This window comes from Caretta caretta, chromosome 2 (genome assembly GCF_965140235.1).
Source record: "Caretta caretta isolate rCarCar2 chromosome 2, rCarCar1.hap1, whole genome shotgun sequence".
NCBI lineage: Eukaryota > Metazoa > Chordata > Testudines > Cheloniidae > Caretta > Caretta caretta.
In genome coordinates, this window is record NC_134207.1 from 232,208,430 (window position 1) to 232,230,213 (window position 21,784).

General features: G+C 42.2%; 1 protein-coding gene across 2 annotated transcripts in view; it reads left to right on the top strand.

The window, feature by feature from the left end:
* The window catches only part of PLXDC2 (plexin domain containing 2), a 411,410-nt gene that overhangs the window by 264,630 nt on the left and 124,996 nt on the right, over positions 1–21,784 (top strand). The window lies entirely within an intron of this gene.

The following is a 21,784-nucleotide window of genomic DNA, read 5'->3' on the forward strand; positions in this document are numbered from 1 at the left end:
ATGCAGCTCATCATAGAAGCGGCATGTTTGGGGCTCTGACCCAGAGTGGCTGTTCGCCTCTCTGGTTTTCTGGTAGGCTTGCCTCAGCTCCTTCAGTTTCATGCGGCACTGCTTCGGGTCCCTGTTATGGCCTCTGTCCTTCATGCCCTGGGAGATTTTCACAAAGGTTTTGGCATTTCGAAAACTGGAACGGAGTTCTGATAGCATGGATTCCTCTCCCCAAACAGCGATCAGATCCCGTACCTCCCGTTCGGTCCATGCTGGAGCTCTTTTGCGATTCTGGGACTCCATCATGGTCACCTGTGCTGATGAGCTCTGCATGGTCACCTGCAGCTTGCCACGCTGGCCAAACAGGAAATGAGATTCAAAAGTTCGCGGTTCTTTTCCTGTCTACCTGGCCAGTGCATCTGAGTTGAGAGTGCTGTCCAGAGCGGTCACAATGGAGCACTCTGGGATAGCTCCCGGAGGCCAATACCATCGAATTGTGTCCACAGTACCCCAAATTCGAGCCGGCTATGTCGATTTAAGCGCTAATCCACTTGTCAGGGGTGGAGTAAGGAAATCGATTTTAAGAGCCCTTTAAGTCGAAATAAAGGGCTTCATTGTGTGGACGGGTGCAGGTTTACATCAATTTAACGCTGCTAAATTCGACCTAAAGTCCTAGTGTAGACCAGGGCTCAGCAGGAGTGAGTGTGCTACTATTTAGCCCTGGCTGACCAGCTGCAGAACTTATTTATTTTCGTTTATAAAAACTTTCATTGCTAGACACATCTGCACCTGCTACACATGGTTACACTAAAGCCATATATATTGCTTATTTATTGGATATTTTAAAATAGTGGTATGGTGCTGTTTTACTGCGAAAGACATGCTTTGTTTCGGATATCGCTCTTCTAAATTATAAAAAGCACACCCATGTTGGAAATTGAAATTATGAAATTAAGCAGGCATATCTAGCCATAACTGTACATGTAAAAACATGTTGTGTGCAGTGTTGTCCACCAATATTTTAAAGCACCTTTACTTATCAATGATTCCAGTGGGACAACTTGTGGAGTTAAAGTTAAATTTGAGTAAGGGTAGTAGAATCTGCTCCATAGCTTTTGGTTCACTATGGTGGTGAGTGTGTTTTAGGGTTTAAAAATATATCTTCTGGATACTTTCTTATCTGAAGATCGTATTTCATTTGTATATGTATTGCTGATTGCAAGCTTGGATACAACCACTTCTATCATATTTTCCTGCCTGTCAACCCTATAAAGCACAGAAGTAGCACAGTTTTCATGAATCTTGTGTGACATGTTTTTAATTCATGTGACTAAAAACACTTATCTCTTAGGGAAAAATGCAGAACTGACTGGACACTGTCAAAAAGAGTCTCAAACTGAAATTCCTTGCTGTGAAATATAGCTCTGCTTGTTTGTTTGATTTTAATTCTAAGTCACTTTGGCAGTCAGCCAATATGTTAAAGGTAAACTCCATTTACAAAGGCACTGATAGATCATTATGTATTTTGGAAACTAAACAAAGGCTTCATTTTCACCTTCAGCACACTATTTTTTTCTATTCAGTAATTGGTATTTAGAGGACTGCATTCCCCCCCTTCCCCTCTTTATTCCTCCCCCAAAAGGTGCCTTTACAATTTATTTCTTACGCTCATGAAACAAGGATGACAGAATAGACTAGCTGTTTCCTACTTTCAGTCAGGCAATAACATGGTAAGTTGAACTATAAGGGATTTGTGTCACCTTCCCCCCTTCCAACTTATATTTTCTCCTTGGGTTTCTCCTTTGTGTTTTGTTGGGATGCAGCTCCTGATGACCCACATACTGGGAGAAGCCACCTCAGCCAGGGTCCCTTTGACTGAATCCTCAACTGTCTAAGACTTTGATGGAGTGCTAAGATTCCAGACACCCTCTCTCCTTTGCTCCTTCTCCTTGGTGGATTGAGGGGTTTGCTCTCTTTTGGGGTGGTTTGGGTGAAATTACCCAGCTAACAGTCTGAGACACCTTGTGACCACCTTAAAAACAAGATTTTTTAAGGGGAGAGAGAAAGAAGAGGGAACACGAGGAATATTTATCCCACTAGAAACTATGCTTCTGACACTTGACAGATAAAAAACACTGTCTTAGAAAAGCAAGCGTAGGCTTTAAGATGCTGCATGAATGATAGAAGACAGAAAGGTCCCCTGACCTACTACGATTTAAACATAAAAATGCATGATCCTTGACTTCTATAGTGTTGTCATGGATGGGACATAGTTCCGCTTTGAGAAATCTCTTGAGTCCTGCATATAACAATTCCTTTTATATAGTGTGTGCTCAGGTACTCGGATATATACTCCTAGATGTAGTTGAAACTGGCAGGGTTGTTGTTGTTGTTGTTTATTCGAGTGCACAACATGATGCTCTTCAGTGCTGTTGTTGCAGTTATATTCTCATCTCCCATTGAGCACTCGTTGGCTTGACTGCCCATAATGGCCAGTTGGTTCTTCCCCAACCACGTCAGAGACATGATTGCGCAACTGGAGCCCCCAGTTGAAGGTTGATAGCAAGCAAACTGGTTTATAGAGCGAATGTAGCAGTCCCGTGCCTTTTTTTTTTTACAGTAGAATCTCAGAATTATGAACGCCTCGGGAATGGAGGTTGTTCACAACTTTGAAACGTTCGTTATTCTGGACAAAACGTTATGGGTGTTAATTCAAAACTTTACAACTAAACATTGTCTTTCAAACTTTACTATGCAGAGGAAAAATCTGCTTTCCCTTTATTTCATTAGTAGTTTAACACACTACTGCACTGTATTGGTATTTTTTAATTTTATTTTATCTCTGCTGCTGCCTCATTGCGTACTTCTGGTTCCGAAGGAGGTGTGTGATTGACTGGTCAGTTTATAACTCTGGTGTTCGTAACTCTGAGGTTCTATTGTACTTGGACAATAACCGTGGAGGAACTGAGCACCAATGCTATTGGAAATGACAATGGCATGGTAACAGTTTTGATATATTTTAGTAATGCAGCAAACTTCTGTCACCACAGCACGTGAATGTACAATTGGGAGTGTTTTAAACAAACCCTTATTTTACAATCAATTTGTCCTTTAAACCAGAAGGTCTTAAGAACATGTTTATTAGAGAGTTTTGAGGAGCAGGTGGTCTTTACAGCTAGCGGTGAAAAAGATACCCAGGCTTCAAAGTAGCATCTGTCAAGAGGAAGATGCAGTGGCGGGAGAAAGTAATAGTTAGTTTGAGGGGATTACAGATATCCTTTCATCTGTTCTTTCATCTTCTATGGCGCATTACATTTTCCATTTGTATTTTAACTGTAAATTGTCTAACATTCTTTCTCCTTCAGTGTGCTTGACAGCAGTGTTCTGTTTTACTCACTTGATTTCTTTATCTTTAAATTGTTACGCTTAGTTTTCATGTGCTTAATGATTTTCAGGTTGTGACACAAAAACAAAAAGCCAATAGTCTGTACTCCAGACATTTCTTGGTGCGTAAGCTACTACAGAACATTCTTTAGGTACATTTCATGCAGCAGTGCATAATGTTCCTGTCTCTGTTTCCTATGCTGGCACAAAGGGGTGTTCTGCGGATGAATTCTTGGTCTCAATGTTGAATTTCTTGTGTTTGTCCTTTTGTGGGGAAAATTCTGAGACATGCTGAACACCTGAGAACTCACACCTCCCACAGGAGTCAATGAGAGTTTCCTTTAAAGAAGGAGTATAGAAATATAGAATTCTGGCCTTGTATCTGCCCAATAACATTAGTTAAGCCTTGTGATTAATTCCCTTTATTTTATTGTAGTTAATTTTTAAAGAAACAAATCAAACAAAACTAGACCCATTTGTAGAAATTTCTGAGAATTAACATGATGGATTTTAGTACTCATTTTATAGCCACTTTTCTGTACCAGGTAACTAAGGATTAGCAGATATTTTTAAAATCAGGATTATGTAAATGTGAATTACTCATATAACTTGTTGCAAAGCTTTTGACACTGCCTCCCACAGTATTCTTGCCAGCAAGTTAAAGAAGTATGGGCTGGATGAATGGACGATAAGGTGGATAAAAAGTTGGCTAGATTGTCGGGCTCAATGGGTAGTGATCTATGGCTCCATGTCCAGTTGGCAGCCGGTATCAAGTGGAGTGCCCCAAGGGTCAGTCCTCAGGCCGGTTTTGTTCAATATCTTCATTAATGATCTGGAGGATGGTGTGGATTGCACCCTCAGCAAGTTTGCAGATAAACTGGGAGGAGAGGTAGATACGCTGGAGGATAGGGATAGGATACAGAGGGCCTAGACAAATTAAAGGATTGGGCCAAAAGAAATCTGATGAGGTTCAACAAGGACAAGTGCAGAGTCCTGCACTTAGGATGGAAGAATCCCATGCACCGCTACAGACTAAGGACCGAATGGCTAGGCAGCAGTTCTGCAGAAAAGGACGTAGGGGTTACAATGGACGAGAAGCTGGATATGAGTCAACAATGTGCCCTTGTTGCCAAGAAGGCCAATGGCATTTTGGGCTGTATAAGTAGGGGCATTGCCAGCAGATTGAGGGATGTGATCGTTCCCCTCTATTTGACATTGGTGAGGCCTCATCTGGAGTACTGTGTCCAGTTTTGGGCCCCACACTACAAGAAGGATGTGGAAAAACTGGAAAGCATCCAGCGGAGAGCAACAAAAATGATTAGGGGACTGGAACACATGACTTATGAGGAGAGGCTGAGGGAACTGGGATTGTTTAGTCTGCGGAAGAGAAGAATGAGGGGGGATTTGATAGCTGCTTTCAACTACCTGAAAGGGGGTTCCAAAGAGGATGGATCTAGACTGTTCTCAGTGATAGCAGATGGCAGAACGTGGAGTAATGGTCTCAAGTTGCAGTGGGGGAGGTTTAGGTTGGATATTAGGAATAACTTGTTCAGTAGGAGGGTGGTGAAGCACTGGAATGCGTTACCTAGGGAGGTGGTGGAATCTCCTTCCTTTGAGGTTTTTAAGGTCAGGCTTGACAAAGCTCTGACTGGGATGATTTAGTTGGGGATTGGTCCTGCTTTGAGCAGGGGGTTGGACTAGATGACCTCCTGAGGTCCCTTCCAACCCTGATATTCTATGATTCTATGACTGGTCCAGAGCCATGGCACTTAACTGCATAAATCCATATTTAGAAGCGTTAAATATATGGAAATTTGACTAGATAAAATATTGCTGAGAATCTATTGGACAGGCATTTATCCTAAAATTACATACAAATTACTCATGCTTTTAAATACAATTTGTGTAGTCTTATAGCTTCCTGTCCCTCTTTCAGCGCATTTTAATTGCAGCTGCAAACTCAATAGTCTTCTTCAATTACTTGTACTTTAGGTCCTCTTCTTTAGCATCCCGTGTGTTCTGATCATGTCACTGATACATGCTATTTTGAGAACTTGACCAAAATAGTCTCATGTTGAATTACTTTTTATCCTATTTAAATTCCATCTAACACTCACTATCCCAAACCCCCAATCTCTTTCAATCCATTTAGTTTCCTACACTGCACCTGAGTTGTCATTAACCCAACAATATGTCCCAAAGTGCTCCATTTAAAGGAAAATGTGTAGTCAATGAATCCATCCTATTGTGCGTCTTATTCACATCCATCTTTCTCTGTTCATTATCCTGTTGCCTCTCTCGGCACTTCAACCTTATCTTCTGCCCTTTCTCACCTCTGCCTCTAATTCTTTCAGTGCTTGTTTTCTCACCTTTCTTTTCTCCATCTCTCATTCTGACTTCTGTTCTTTTTAAAAATTAATCGTTGCCCACTCCTAGTTCATCTGTAACAACCCCCTTGCTCTAAATCAGTGGCTAGTAATGGAGCTGGTTACTGAAACCTAGTTATCACATGCATTGGGATCTGATCCTGCTCCCACTAAAGTCCATGGGAGATTTGCCATCATCGACTTCAATAAGGATCAAACCGTAATGTAGTACAGTCTTATCTTCTTATTGTGTCTTGTCATTAATCAAAATTGTAAGCTTTTGGGGGGGCAGAGACTGTCTTTTTACTATGTGTTTGCACAAAATCTAGCACAAGATCTCTAGGCAGAGCTGCAACAGGAATAATAAATAGCAATCTTGCCTGAAGTATTTATTCCTATAATTTAATAAAAACTATATAAAGGGGGAAACTATATTTAATTCCATATAAAATGGATGTGAACGTAATAATATGAGACAGAACCAGATACTAGCATTCTTCACAGTTTACTTTATTATTAGCATTCATATTCTCTCCATCTCTGTGTTATCTGGACACACTTTACATGCCTTAAATTAAATCAGAAACATTTCCCATGTGTTAAGGAGCTAAGACTCTACAACTTCTTTTTGCACTATGACTTTAATAGGGCAGAAACAAGGAAGACCTGGCCAGGAGACTAAACAGTAAGGGAAACAGAGACAGCAGTAACTTCACAGTTTTCTTTGTACACCTGTGCTCTAGCAGCCATTCTGATCTCAGTGAAATTTCATAAGGATAAAACATCAGAGAGTTTTACATTACGGATTGAGTTCATTGGGGGGGTACCTCTAGGACTCCCCACCTGATATGGGTTAACTTGATCAAGCGACAGACTTGTTACATTCTGGTAGGATTCAGTGAGGCAAGGTAAACTGGCCTAGTAATTAGAGAAGGGGAGACAGGAGTCCATTAGGACTCTGGTTTCTGTTAGCTATACCACTTAATCACTGTATAACCATAAGAAAGTCAACCAGTCTGGACCTCAATTTACCACATTAGATACATTTTACAGGAGTATTGTGAGGTTGAATTGCTGAATCTTTGTAAAGTGTTTTGAGATCCTTGGATGAAAGGTGCTATATGAATGCAAAGTATTAAAGTATTATTACAAACAAGGAGCTACTGTCTTTGAATCTGAGAGAAACTAAGAAAAGTGTCAGGGGGAGGGGACATTCTCTGAAATGTTTTCTTAGGCTCTACCAGTCAGTTTTTGTACAATATGTCTTTCCAACTTATTGTACTACTTTCCCTGGGGGTCCTTCAAAACTGAAGGGTGGCTCTGGTGTTGTGAAGCTGTTTAATAGACAGAACAAATGTGGTGGGGGTTTTTTTTTAGAAAGGAATCATCTTAAAATGAAATGAGCTATGTCCAGTAGTCTGGAGAAATGTTGACTGGCTCAGCTGTAGAAAGCAGTGAAGCCTGGGTGTTCCAGTGTTTGACTTAGCAAAAGCAAATGACAATACATTAAACATTTCTCATCTCACCTGCTCTAGAGAATGAGTGAATCGAAGGCACTGGCCTAAAAACCCATTTGTCACAAAACCTATAAACAGGCTCCAGCCGAGTAGCTTCACAGTAATCAACCTCAAGAGGAAACAAATAAAAAATTGCCTCTTTGCTGTGAGTGCATAGAGAAATTATAAGGAAACATTGTGTGGGAGAATCTCATTTTTACAACAGCTGATGATATCCATGGAAACCTTAACCTTGTAAAACCATAAACAGTCATAAGGAAAAGTGCTAAATGGAACACAATGCATTGTTATCAGTTAGATTGGTGATTAGTATAAAGGAGCCTGTAGCTTTGGCCCCACCTCTAGACCCATCAGCAAAATGCTCAGTCACACCGTGTGTATGAATGTATAATGCAATGTGTGCCTGTTTTTGGTGAGGAAGGTTTCCATGGTAACGCAGGAGATGATTGATAAATGGGTTGTGATGAGATCTACAGAGTGCCTCACCTCCAGGTAAAGTTTGAAGCAGAATGAAAATGGTGCCGTTATCAGCAAATGGCAGACAGTTTGAGTAATTTGTTGGGCCACTTAATTTAATTCATGAGTTACTCTAACTCAAACCTGAAGGATAGCCCTATTCGGTAATTGTCTCATTTTCTCATGTGGTTGCTGGTGTTACCTTCAGGTTGGAAGGCTGTCTGTAAGCAAGGACTGGCCTGTCTCCCAAGATCTGTGAGAGTGAGGGAAATCCTGAAACAACTACTCACCAGCAACCACACACCACACAACAAAAACGCTAACCCAGGAACCTATCCTTGCAACAAAGCCCATTGCCAACTCTGTCCACATATCAATTCAGGGGACACCATCATAGGACCTAATCATATCAGCCACACTATCAGAGGCTCGTTCACCTGCACATCTACCAATGTGATATATGCCATCATGTGCCAGCAATGCCCCTCTGCCATGTACATTGGCCAAACCGGACAGTCTCTACGTAAAAGAATAAATGGACACAAATCAGACATCAAGAATTATAACATTCAAAAACCAGTTGGAGAACACTTCAGTCTCCCTGGTCACTGGATTGCAGACCTAAAAGTCGCAATATTACAACAAAAAAAACTTCAGAAACAGACTCCAACGAGAGACTGCTGAATTGGAATTAATTTGCAAACTGGACACCATTAAATTAGGCTTGAATAAAGACTGGGAGTGGATGGGTCATTACACAAAGTAAAACTATTTCCCCATGTTTATTCCCCCCCCTCCCCCCCACACACTGTTACTCTCACCTTCTTGTCAGCTGTTGGAAATGGGCCATCCTGGTTATCACTACAAAAGGTTTTTTCTCCTGCTGATAATAGCTCACCTTAATTGATCACTCTCATTATAGTGTGTATTGCAACACCCATTTTTTATGTTCTCTGTGTGTATATATATATATCTTCCTACTGTGTTTTCCACTGCATGCACCCGATGAAGTGGGTTTTAGCCCACGAAAGCTTATGCTCAAATAAATTTGTTAGTCTCTAAGGTGCCACCAGTACTCCTCTTTTTTAAAAAATTTTTGGTTTCTTATTAGCTTGATCTCATTAAACTTCTGAGTTTCAAAAGATCATCCCTGAAATGCCCATTTCCAGAATGGTGTTTTGCCAGATGACATTTTGTATCAAAATGGAAATTAAGGGACACTGCATAAAGTGTACATGTAATACCCTAAAATGCATTTGCCTATGCTCGGCATAAAGGTAACGGCTAAACAGAAAAAAATGTTTAAGATTTTTTTTCTGAGCTAAAGCAAGATCGAGTTCTACTTGAAAGTTTTTTGCATTTGTCAGTCTGGTTACATGCCTCTGTCCTGACATTATCAGGACCTTGAAAGTTCCGTTTACCAAAACTGTATTAATCTTATGACATTCTCTTTCTCCTAGTTTTCTTCAAATAAATACATAATAGGCCACATTTAATTACTTCAGTGAAGTTACACCAGATTGAAGTTGACCCAGTGATGGAAAGCTGATTTTTAACATACTCCATTAGTGTAAGTGGTGCAGTAAAAAGCTGTCTGCAGACTTCTGTGTTTATAAGACTCTAGGAAAAGCACTTGAGTGCGCCTAGCAATGGTTTCAGCAGCTAGGAGAGGGAGAAGAAGAGATTGTAATATCCCTAGGTGCATCTCATGTAGCTTTGCTTTAGCTTCTTGGTTGTCAGTTCTCCTGTCCTCAGAAGTGCAGTGTTATCCAGCCTTTTTTTCTTGCTGTTCAATAAAAAGGGAAGAAAAGGAAACCTTTGCCAGCAGTAACATGGTATAAGTAAAAAGAAAAGGAGGACTTGTGGCACCTTAGAAACTAACAAATTTATTAGAGCATAAGCTTTCATGAGCTAGCATCCAATGAAGTGAGCTGTAGCTCACGAAAGCCTATGCTCTAATAAATTTGTTAGTCTCTAAGGTGCCACAAGTACTCGTTTTCTTTTTACGGATACAGACTAACATGGCTGCTACTCTGTAACATGGTATACGTATCCATCTCTATAGCTTTATATATCTCATCTAATCAGTGTGCTATACGTAGCACCTACCTCCATGATATGAAACAGTTGAAGAGCACAAAAGTTAAAGAGCACAAAATTAAAAACCACAAAAGCTTATAACAAGTATTTCTCTCTCAGTTCTTCCAGGCAAAGAAGCATGAATTTGTGGCTGTAGGATTTTTTTTTAAGGGTATTGATTATGGAGGAAGGTTTTCTTGAAAAAGTTTGTTTTATACCTTGATCTAAACACAACCAGACTTGGGTTCAGTCTGATCTCATTTGGAAAGGTGTTCCAGAGCTAGGGTCCTGCCACTGAGAAAGGAATATCACTTTCATTATTATACTACAGGCATTGTTACCCTGCATTAAAGTACAGGAAGAGAAAAGGTGATGCAAGACTAGTAGGCACTCAACTAATTAACATTTGCTCTTGGCTGACAATCTAGTGTGTCACACTGAGCAAAGATCAGTTCCAAACAAACTAAAGCTCCAGGAGTAGCTTAAGTAAAAGTGGAAGCTCTGTAGCCACGTAGTGAAGGAAAAGATTGATACAGCAATAAGAAATATGTAGCCTTGCCTAACCTTTCCTGTCTGACTCTTCAGAATTGTGCAAACATTAGGCAGCACCTGAATGAAGTAGTGAGGGTTCTTACTGCATCCACCAGTTCCCATCCAAGGGCAGGCAACTGACAAACTGACAGGGAGGTTATCCTGCAGCTTGGTAACTAATATCTAACCAACCTGCACACAATTTTTCTTTCCATTTATCAGCTATTGCAGAAGTCACAGTAACTGCCTCAAGTAAATCTTCATAGCAGGGCATTGTGGCACTACAGTACACTTTCTCTTTACTTCTGTTATACAAATTCACTCCAGTTAGGAGACTGCTGATGAGTAACCAGGAGCAGGCCATATCTGATGAGCTAAAGGATAAAAAGGAATCAATGGCCCATAGTCATTTGCTCTGAGAAATAGGTTAAGAGACGGGGGGGGGGGGAGAAAGTTGCGCTTGCTGGAGGTATATGATTTATCTTCAGTCCTGTAAAGTGCTCAGATACTTTGGGGGTGCTAAGCTAGAAGTACTAATAAATAAAATGAGTAGAGTCCTTTGCTGGAGTGCAGTGCGTCAAAAGATGCAAGATGGAGGACATCATCAAAGAAGATTTCAACTGGATGGCAAAACGGGCAGGGACTGGAGTATGTATTTTAATATACAACTTGGAGGATCAGCCAAGAAGGTGAAACATACCTTGCATAACATATTTGGCGAAACAACAGAAGAGGGAGAGAAATAGTGTGGGATAACTTGAAGTCAAGTGCATTATAGCTGCAAGAAAAGGTAACAGGGTCAGAGGGCTCAACAGGACCAATTAGTTAAAAATCAGAAGGGATATTGGCTGTGTTATGCAAAGAATATACACCCCCCCCCAACAAAAAATCCCTCACTTGGAAGTGTGTGTTTAGTAGTATTCACTGAATTTAAAAAAGGATATTAAAATTATTTCAGAGAAACTGTTTCAGAAAAGGCTACAAAGATACAGATGAGAAGGTCTGTTTTATGAGGAAAGACTTCAAAGAGCTGAATATGCTCAGTCTTGAAAAAGAAGAGGGCACTTGGTTACAGAGTATTTGAAAGGGTGATACAAGTAGTCTGGAAAAGACCTGTTGAGATAATGGAAGATCGCAAAATGAGGGGTCATGATATGGAACAGGCAAAAGATAAGTGATATGTTTAGAACTGACAGGAAAGGAGAGGTTTCTCTCTAAGGAGAAACATACCAGCAAAAAGGAAGAGTGAAGGTAAGGAACCCACTATGCATTAATTTGGAAAATAGTGGGCACGTTCTTAGGCCAAAATTTAGAAACTTGGGTGCTAAGTTGGGTGCACAGTCAAGCACCTATATCCACTGAGAATCCTGCCATTTTTATCAAGGTGTCTAAATGTGGATTTAGTTGCCTAACGTTAGACACCTGAGTTTGAAAATGTTTGTCATGCTCTCCATTCAGATTAGATGGTTTATACCTAATAAAGCTTTCCACCTAAGAGGTGGCAATGAATTAGATGGCCCAAAGGTTCACTTCATTCAGTGCATCTTCTATGTATCTGGCATTTGGTCAGGGACTTTAACCGGGGCCTGCAGGACTACCAGGTAACCAACATATCTACCCTGTCACCTGACAGCAGCTGTAACCTATCTGCTCCCTGAAACCCACAAGCTGCAGAGGTTGCATGCCACAGGAGGTTCTTCCAATGATCTGACTGATAGTATTTTAGCAATCCCTGGTTGGCTTCTTGATCCTATATAAGCCATGGGGCATACCAGGAAGTATGCAGGCAACAACCTGGATCCCTAGCTAGCTAGCTGCCACGGCTTCCCTGGTTCTCTGTTTCTGAACTCGCCATGTTGCCCTCAGCTCTGACTTGAATTCTTACTCCCGATGGATCCCTAGAACCCCAGCATAGCCTCTGGTACCTGGTAATGATTCTCAGCCTGATTGACTTTGTGTCCAGCTCTGACCCTCAGTTTCATTCTTGACTCTGATACTGGCTCTGACTGCTGGCGTCAATTCCTGGATCCCAAGCTCCTGCCACTAGTCCTGCCTACCTTCACCCAGGGTCCTGACATTCAGAAACTTAAAGATTTTCTCGGATGTGTATTCAGCTATGATCATGATTTAAACAACTGTGTTTTCATACAAAAGTCATGGTACCATGAAAAAAAACCCTTATTTTTCACCATACAAACATGAAAAGTTTTGTCAAGTGCTGGTTTACATCAAGAGGTGTCATTGTCCGGATTCTGATTGTCATTGGGATTCAAGCTCACGGGGGAGGGATGGCTTAGTGGTTTGAGCATTGGCCTGCTAAACCCAGGCTTGTGAGTTCAATCCTTGAGGGGGCTGTTTAGGGATCTGGGGCAAAATTTGGGGATTAGTCCTGCATTGAGCAGGGGGTTGGACTAGATGACCTCCTGAGGTCCCTTCCAACTCTGATATTCTATGATTCTGTACCTAAGGATCTGGCATAACGCTTGCTGGAGCACCTAGGTTAAACTAGTTTAAAATGATGGCCCTTGCCAGCATACAAACCCATGTTAATTATGCTTCATATTACTCATTATGTGGTGAATCAACTGTACAGCTTTAGGAATAGGACATTTGAATGTGGGGATATTTCGCTGTGTGAGCTTTATGGTTCTGGGTAATTGCTGTCAACACAGACTAATACCCTTTGTGCCACTTCTCATTTATGCCTCTTTTCATATGAACTAGAGGGCATATCCTTCAGGTTTGAAGTTGTTTGCTGAAATTGGATGATTCATGCCACATAGTTGTTATACTTTATCCTCTGCACTTAACAAAATCCTTCATGCTACAGCTTGACTTGAACTTCATTCAAGAAGAGCTTCTAACAGCTGCTCTGTGTACTTGTTTTACAAAGTATGAGCTTCCATGGCTTATTAACTTGCAGGTCAAGTAAAAGGTCACAATTCACACATCCAATCAGAGGATAAAACTTGCAAATCCAAGCATATGGACATTCCCAAGTGAAATGCTATACATGGCTGAAAACAGCCTCTCTTTAGAAATGCTTGAAGTCCCACATTCCTGTGTGCATGGCTGTGCCCAAATCAAGCAAGCCAACATTGTACAAGAGAGAGAGTAATGTGAAAATGCTGTGTAGTAAAGTGTCATTGGAAACAGAAGGTTAATCACTGGAAATGCTGCTCCATGGAGTACATCTTCTGCTTTATGTGTGGGGGACAGGCTTGCTGATTCTCGGACAAGGCACCTATGTTTCTGCAGAAAAGGACCTAGGGGTTACAGTGGATGAGAAGCTGGATATGAGTCAACAGTGTGCCCTTGTTGCCAAGAAGGCTAACGGCATTTTGGAATGTACAAGTAGGGGCATTGCCAGCAGATCTAGGGACGTGATCGTTCCCCTCTATTCGACATTGATGAGGCCTCATCTGGAGTACTGTGTCCAGTTTTGGGCCCCACACTACAAGAAGGATGTGGAAAAACTGGAAAGCGTCCAGCAGAGGGCAACAAAAATTATGAGGGGACTGGAACACATGACTTATGAGGAGAGGCTGAGGGAACTGGGGTTGTTTAGTCTGCAGAAGAGAAGAATGAGGGAGGATTTGATAGCTGCTTTCAGCTACCTGAAAGGGGGTTCCAAAGAGGATGGATCTAGACTGTTCTCAGTGGTAGCAGATGACAGAACAAGGAGTAATGGTCTCAAGTTGCAGTGGGGGAGGTTTAGGTTGGATATTAGGAAAAACTTTTTCACTAGGAGGGTGGTGAAGCACTGGAATGGGTTACCTAGGGAGGTGGTGGAATCTCCTTCCTTTGAGGTTTTTAAGGTCAGGCTTGACAAAGCCCTAGCTGGGATGATTTAGTTGGGGATTGGTCCTGCTTTGAGCAGGGGGTTGGACTAGATGACCTCCTGAGGTCCCTTTCAACCCTGATAGTCTATGATTCTGTGTTCCAAAGCGGTAAACGAGATGATTTGAAAACAGGAATGAAAAGTAATGGCAATAGCAGTAGTGGTGAAAAAAGCACATCTGTGACTCCTGTGCATTAATTGGTGAGAGTCAACTTCAAGGATGGAGTGTGAAATGGTGACAGCCATTTGTCATCTTCACCAGTCTGGAAAGAGAGCAACCACTATATATCTCTCCAGCTCAGCCCCAAACCTGTATGTTACTGGTTGGCCTTTCCCTCTTCATTCTCTAAAGCATGCTGTCTGCTTTGTTTTAATAGGCATTGGGGGGGGGGGGTAAGATCCGTCCAATGTCAGCCACATTATAGCTTTGGTGTAGCTAACAAGTTGATGAACAAGCTGAGTGCTGAAGGTTTTGTTGGGTGCCTTTTTGAAATATGATCTGAGCTCTATGGATTTTTCATGTAAGCATGGTGGACAGACAATTATTTGATTGGCAGTTTAAGAAAAAAAACTGTATAAAATAACAAAGGATTTGTCACTCTCTGAAGCTGGGTAGAAGGACACGTAGGCGAGACATGCCTCATCCATCCAGAAAGCCCCTTCCCCTTTCAAAGGTTAGAAAGGTGTTGTGGGTTATTTCAAATCAGTGGTAGGTGTACAAGCGCTGTGCCTTTCCAGTTTGGGATATGTATTTCATTCTCCCCGCAAAGCCCTTCCCCCCGCCCCCATGTGCAAATGGTTCCCCCCGCCCCCATGTGCAAATGTTGGTTATTTCCATGTATGGGGGTATGGAGTGCCTGGAATTATCCTGAAAAAGTGTGGGGTTGGTGCACAAGAAGTCTCCAGGCTTGGCTGAAGTCTCTGCCATCTCTAAGCCACTAGCCAACCTAAAGGAGTGGGAAAGAGGCAGGGCCATGGCCCCACCATCTTGGATTGCCCCAGGAGATGGCTAGCTGTGGACTGAACTGTTGGAAGCACTCCTTAAGGGTTGTAGGTGCAGGTACACTCCCGCTGTATGCCTGAGAACTTCAAAAGATGAGCCTCCCTCAATCACAGGGCCTCCCAAATCTCCCACAAAGCTTCCAGTGCAGGCTAGTACCTTAAATGCACAACTGGGCCCTTGGTTAAATCTGAATTCCCATCCCCTGTGTCGTGTGGCTAAGCTTGTTATGTCAAATCTGTGCATTCTGCATTTAGGGCTTGATCTCACAAGCTCTCTGAGAAGTGCTGAGCACCTTTAGGTTGTTCCACCTCTTGCAGGATCAATCCCTTAAATATTTTCTAAAATCTGTTATCATAATGTGAAGAACTTTGTTTGCAATGTGCAGCACATTCTGCCCCTTTAAGGTTGCAAAATAGGTCCTCTCCTCTGTGCTGTTACTAACCACTTATGAATCACTGAAGCATGTAATTTATTCATAAAATGTATGGATTGCCTATACTCCTCTTTGTAAATAGTGTGCATTTATTTTATGAATCTCGACTTTCCTGACCATATTAAAAACTATGAAAATATTGTGTAAGTATAACTTAGATATGGGAGTTCTCTCTTTTTCTGCTCCTTTCTTTTGGATTCTTCAGCTTTACACATGTGCACGCGCACGTACACACACACACACACACACACACACACACACACACACACACACACTTCTGAGGCTTATTCCTTCCATAGTTTGTATAATTGATGGGAGTTAATGGAATTAAGAAAGTATTTTTATATTGTCTTCTCCCCAAAATGGTTTAGTATTCAATTAAACAAAATTTACCAGACACTGGCTGTGCCATGGTGACATTTAATTCCCCAAAATAAAGCATAAGACTGCAAATAAAAGCTGTAAAACTGAAATAAACTGTAAATCTACAATTTCTAATGTATATGATTAGCCAGAGAAGAACGGGCCTGTTAGAATACAGATTTGTGATTTTAGTTATGTTTTTCCCCTAGTGTTTTTAAGTGTCTTGGTGTAAGGTTCTCTGATTTGTATTTATGTTGTGATTGATTCTAATGCTGTGGCTGTAATTCTAAATATCAGGATCCAGCTTCTTCTGCTATATGCTTGCTTTCTCCTGTGCACTCATTGAATCTACACACTTGTAAAATGAGAACAGAATTTAGCTCCCAGGCATTTCTGTTGTCTCTCCTTCTGTCTGTAGTATCTTTGAGTGTTGAGAACAGTCTTCTGGCAGTCCCAGAGCTATATGACTGTGATGGCAGATGCCCTGTGACTAAACTGTAATCTCTCCTTCTTTTCAAGTAATAATTTGGCTTTAAACCTGAAGGTGACCTATTTGCATATGAAACCACGGCTGCTTCCAGTGGAAACAAAAAGGAAAAAATTACCATATTTATATAAAAAGAAAAGGAGTACTTGTGGCACCTTAGAGACTAACCAATTTATTTGAGCATGAGCTTTCGTGAGCTACAGCTCACTTCATCCGATGAAGTGAGCTGTAGCTCACGAAAGCTCATGCTCAAATAAATTGGTTAGTCTCTAAGGTGCCACAAGTACTCCTTTTCTTTTTGCAAATACAGACTAACGCAGCTGTTACTCTGAAACCTGTCATATTTATATATATTTATACCATATTTATATTTATACCAAAGGCCCCAGAGAAGCAGATTTCCTGTTTGATTTCACTCCAGACAAAGCTTTTAAAAGTTCGGGTACAAACTGGCATTTCTGCCCCATCCAGAGAGCTGAGAGCCCCAGGGATATTCAAGGCTGATGTTTGGTCATGTCCAGGAACCCAGTGGTTTGAGAACTTCCAATGGGGCAGGACAGGCTTAGTCTTTCTTCGGTGTACAATACATATTTTCAGAGGATGCCCGGGCACTCAGAGGTTGCTCCAGCTGCTCAAAACTTGGTTGGGTCAGAGAAGAACAGGAAGAAACGGTTCAGAGGTTCAAGCATCAACCTCTCATGTGAGATCTTTATGCTCTGAAAAATAGTTTACACAGACATTAAAAAACACCCTTCCTATCATGCTACCCACATATTTGAGGCAGAGTATCCAAGAAATTTTCATGGGCATTTTTGAGTATCCCACCAAGTGCTGTGTGTTCAGGCACTGAATCCCAGCTTTGCAAATCTCCTAGCTGCCCAACTCCCACTTGAGGCTCTAGCTGAGGGCCCAAATTGCTGTACACACCTTGGCCAAGCTTTTGAAAAAGGTTGGCTGTAGTGTGTAGAAACTGCCTCTTATTTGCTTCGTATTCCACTTCAAGCACAGAATGTGAAACGCTATAAGCATTTCCTGCTCCTTTTTCTGTTTTTGAGGCTTTCACTTCAGTTCACAGTGCTGGAGAAGTCATCACCCCATCTTTGCTGGAGAAAGATGCCCTGTGAGTGAATTGCTGAAGAGCCTGGAGTTACCTTGGAGCATGGGGAAGGCAGTGAGCACAGCAGTTCTTGGAGATCATAGCATCATGTAACAGTGAGGCTTGACAATGTCAGCTGAGCATCCAGAGAACAGGGGCACCCCCAGTGAGAGCAAATAATCAAGGAACAGGGACAGGCAGTGCCCCCGTAGCTCCCATTGTCCACAGTTCCTAGCCAATGGGAGTTGTGAAGCCAGTGCTCTGGGCTGACCACGCCTCTGCCTAGCAGCTGAGCAAGGGGGATGTCGCCACTTTCTGGGAGCCTGCCTCATCCCCTCCAGTGCCACAACCCCCTTCCCCTCCCACACCCAAACTGCTGCTGCTTGGTGTAGAGGGAGATATGGAGCCAGGTAGGGAGCCTGCCAGCCCCACCAACCCCTCCCCCCCAGCATTAGCAAGGGTCCCGGGCTGCATGCCACCGCCTGCCCACTTCATCACCCAGGCCACCCTCCCACAGCACCCCCGGGCAGTACCTCCCCCCCAAGTTTTAGTCTGAGTCATATAGTAAAAGTCATGGACAGATCATGGGCCGTGAATTTTTGTTTACTGCCAGTGACCTGTCCGTGACTTTTACTAAAAATACCCATGACTAAAATGAAGCCTTACTCATGGGTGTTAGGGAGAGATGGAATTATCCCTGGGTAGAACATAGAGGAGCATGTATCTGTGTGAATTTAACTACTCTCCTGGCAGCAGGAATACAAAATATCATAGGTCTGGTTTGCTGCATTTTGGCATTTCTCACAAAGAGCCAGACCCTTCAGGCTTTACTCCCAGGGACTTCAAGCAATCTGGGCAAGAATTGCAAAATCTGGCCCCAAAGGGGAGAGGCTGAGCAGCAGAGGCAGTTCTGCATTCACAAAAGAGAGACGGTTTTCTCTTTAAACAAACAAATACTAAAAGATAATGTTATGGAGTTGTAGCCAGGTGAAAGGACTATATTCAAAGGTTGCAATATAGCTCCTTCTGCAATGGCCAGCCAAACAATCTGCCTGCAGATCTTTGACAGTTGCCACTGAAATACATAATTTAGACTAACAAGACATAACTAGAAGGACCAAGCAGAAGCAATCATGGACAGAGAGATGCTTGTCAGAGACAGAGGCTCCTGCAGAGGAGGCTGCAGCTGCTGCTGCTGAATTTGGAGACAAGAATTTGTCCAATATCTTATTTACTGTAAAATTAGACGAGGATGCTGGCGTACAGCCTAAGAGAACAGTTAGGCTGTACTTGGTAACAAGGGTGGAGATCTGATTGTACTGTTGATTTACTGCTGCATATATATATGACCTATTTATCTGCTGTTTCTCTTAAATCCTGTGACAGTCAGTGTGAAATATACAAGCCAGAATCAGTGATGCTACTGTTTAACACAGTGAGACTTTGTTCTGAGACAAGACTGGTGGTCTATTCCTTCTGCTGGTGTTCTGGGTGTGCAACAGTGTACACATCCTTATTTAAACTCTTTCTGCTTTTCTGAGCCTGGTTGCTGGTGGTGTGTTTTATGGAGTGACTCTGCTGATGTCTGTCTCCCCTTTGCCTGAGCTATCTACCCCAGGGCCCTCTTGCTTAATCCCAGACTGACAGAAATGCTCGCTCATTTTACAGATACACTCTTGGACTTAGTGAGGCATGTGGGAAAGACAATTCATTTCACAACAGGCATGGACCACTTGTCAAGCTGATGACTATACGTGAATATACAAGCTTTGTGGCATAGACCTTGGACAGGGAGAAGGATGGTGATGCATTCTGTTCTGCAGCATGCAGCAAAATACCAATCTATGTGAAAATGCCATTTCAGAAAATTATATACTGCATGTAATTTGTTACACAAGCTAAGAGAAGTAATGGATATGATATTAGCTCCTCTCCCTCCCCTAGATTTTGTGGATCAGATAGTGGGGCCACTCTGGTGCAAGTGGTGCATGAAAGAGTTGTGTCCAAGTACCTGCTCTTGCATGTTTTGTGAATTTGATCTTGTAGGAATTCCTTCTTTAAAAAAAAAAAAAAAGGGCAGAACATGAACAACTGCCACTCCACATCTTGCATGCTGAAATTTCAAGTGAAGTTCACTGGCATTTGTGTGTTTTCATTTATCTGAAAAGTAACCATTACCCTGAACTCTTCTGTTAACGTTTGGGTTTGCAAAATCACCCAAAGGAAAACGGAAAAGCTTGTGTGGAAAAAATTGTCCTTGCTTTTGCATAGCTTAAATTTGATAAGGAAGAAGCTGCATATTGTATACTATGCCACACCTGAACATTTATCACCACTATATGGTGAAATGTCTTAAAGCAGTGTTTCTCAAACTGGGGTCTGTGGACCCTGAGGGGTCCGCGAGGGTACTCCAAGAGGTCTTTGGGCTCCACTGATTAACTCCTCCCCCTCCCTTCCTCAAATCCTCCCTCCCAGCATTGCCTGCATGCCAGGGAACAGCTGTTCAGCGGCATGCAGGAGACACTGAGAGGGAGGGGGAGGACCAGGGATGGGGTGCGCTCGAGGGAGGGGGTGGAATCATGTCCAGGGCCTCCAGCCCTGCTTATCAACTCCTACCCATCCTTCCCAGTGCCTCCTGCACGCCATGGTACAGCTGTTCCCTGGAGTACAGGAGGAGCTGGGATGGAGGAGGAAGAGCAGGGACAGGGCATACTCGGGAGAGGGGCAGAAAGAGGTGGGGAAGAGGAGGGGCAAGGGTGTAGCGGGGGTGGGAAGAGGTGGGATGGGGTGGGGCCTTGGGGAAGGGGTGGAATAAGATATAGGGATGGAATAAGATAATAAGACAGAAAATATCATATTGCCTTGATATAAATCCATGATACACCCACATCTTGAATACTGCATGCAGATGTGGTTGCCCATCTCAAAAAAGATATATTGGAATTGGAAAAGGTTCAGAAAAGGGCAACAAAAATTATTAGGGGTATGGAACGGCTGCCATATGAGGAGAGATTAATTAGACTGGGACTTTTCAGCTTGAAAAAGAGACGACTAAGGGGAGATATGATAGAGGTCTATAAAATCATGACTGGTGTGGAGAAGGTAAATAAGGAAGTGTTATTTACTCCTTCTCATAACACAAGAACTAGGGGTCACCAAATGAAATTAATAGGCAGCAGGTTTAAAACAAGCAAAAGGAAATATTTTTTCACACAACGCACAGTCAACCTGTGAAACTCCTTGCCAGAGGATGTTGTGAAGGCCAAGACTATAAAAGCATTCAAAAATAATTAGATAAATTCATGGAGGATAGGTCCACCAATAGCCATTAGCCAGGCTGGGCAGCGATGATATCCCTAGCCTCTATCTGCCAGAAGCTGGGAATGGGTGATGGGATGGATCACTTGATGATGACCTGTTCTGTTCATTCCCTCTGGGGCACCTGGCATTGACCACTGTCGGAAAACAGGATACTGGGCTAGATGGATCTTTGATCTGACCCAGTATGACCATTCTTATGTGGGGTGGGGGCAGGACTTGGGGCTGAGCGGGGCGTTTGGGGGGGGTCTTCAAATTTTTTTAAATCAAAATGGGGGTCCTCAGGTTGCTAAAGTTTAACTACCACTGCCTTAAAGTATTGTTAGTCCTTTATAGCTATCAACTGAAGTAGTGTCTGGCGAAGACGTCTGCATTCAGTGTAGTCCTGCTAGCTATCCTGCCACAACTGTTATCTTTTTGATTGTGGGTGGGTATGATAACTACTGTTAAATTTCCATAGTCCATGTTATAGTGAACATATATATTTTCTTTGCTTGGAAACTAAATAACTTTTTCTTGACAAATATAACATAACTGCATGTGATAATGACATTCAGTAAATCCAAGACATTGTAACCTCCCCTCTGTCTAAAAAGGCAGGAATTACTGTTTATGTACTCTGTAATTACATGTACTTGCTTACATGTACCATAGATATCTTGCTGCTACTTGTAATTTACCTTATAATTAAATAATCCACATTTATCATCTGAGTAAAAGTGTGTTGCATGATATTTGTACCCCATAAAACAGAGCATTATTGTAATGTCATTCTTGACCCCCTTCCAAAGCTATCTTGCTTTAGTTCAGTCAGAAGGTAGATCTGTAGAACAAAGGAGAAATTATCTGCTGATCTGTTTACTGTGGCTGTTTCTAAAACACTTTAACTGTTCATTTTAAGACTACTGGATTATTGTCAGGA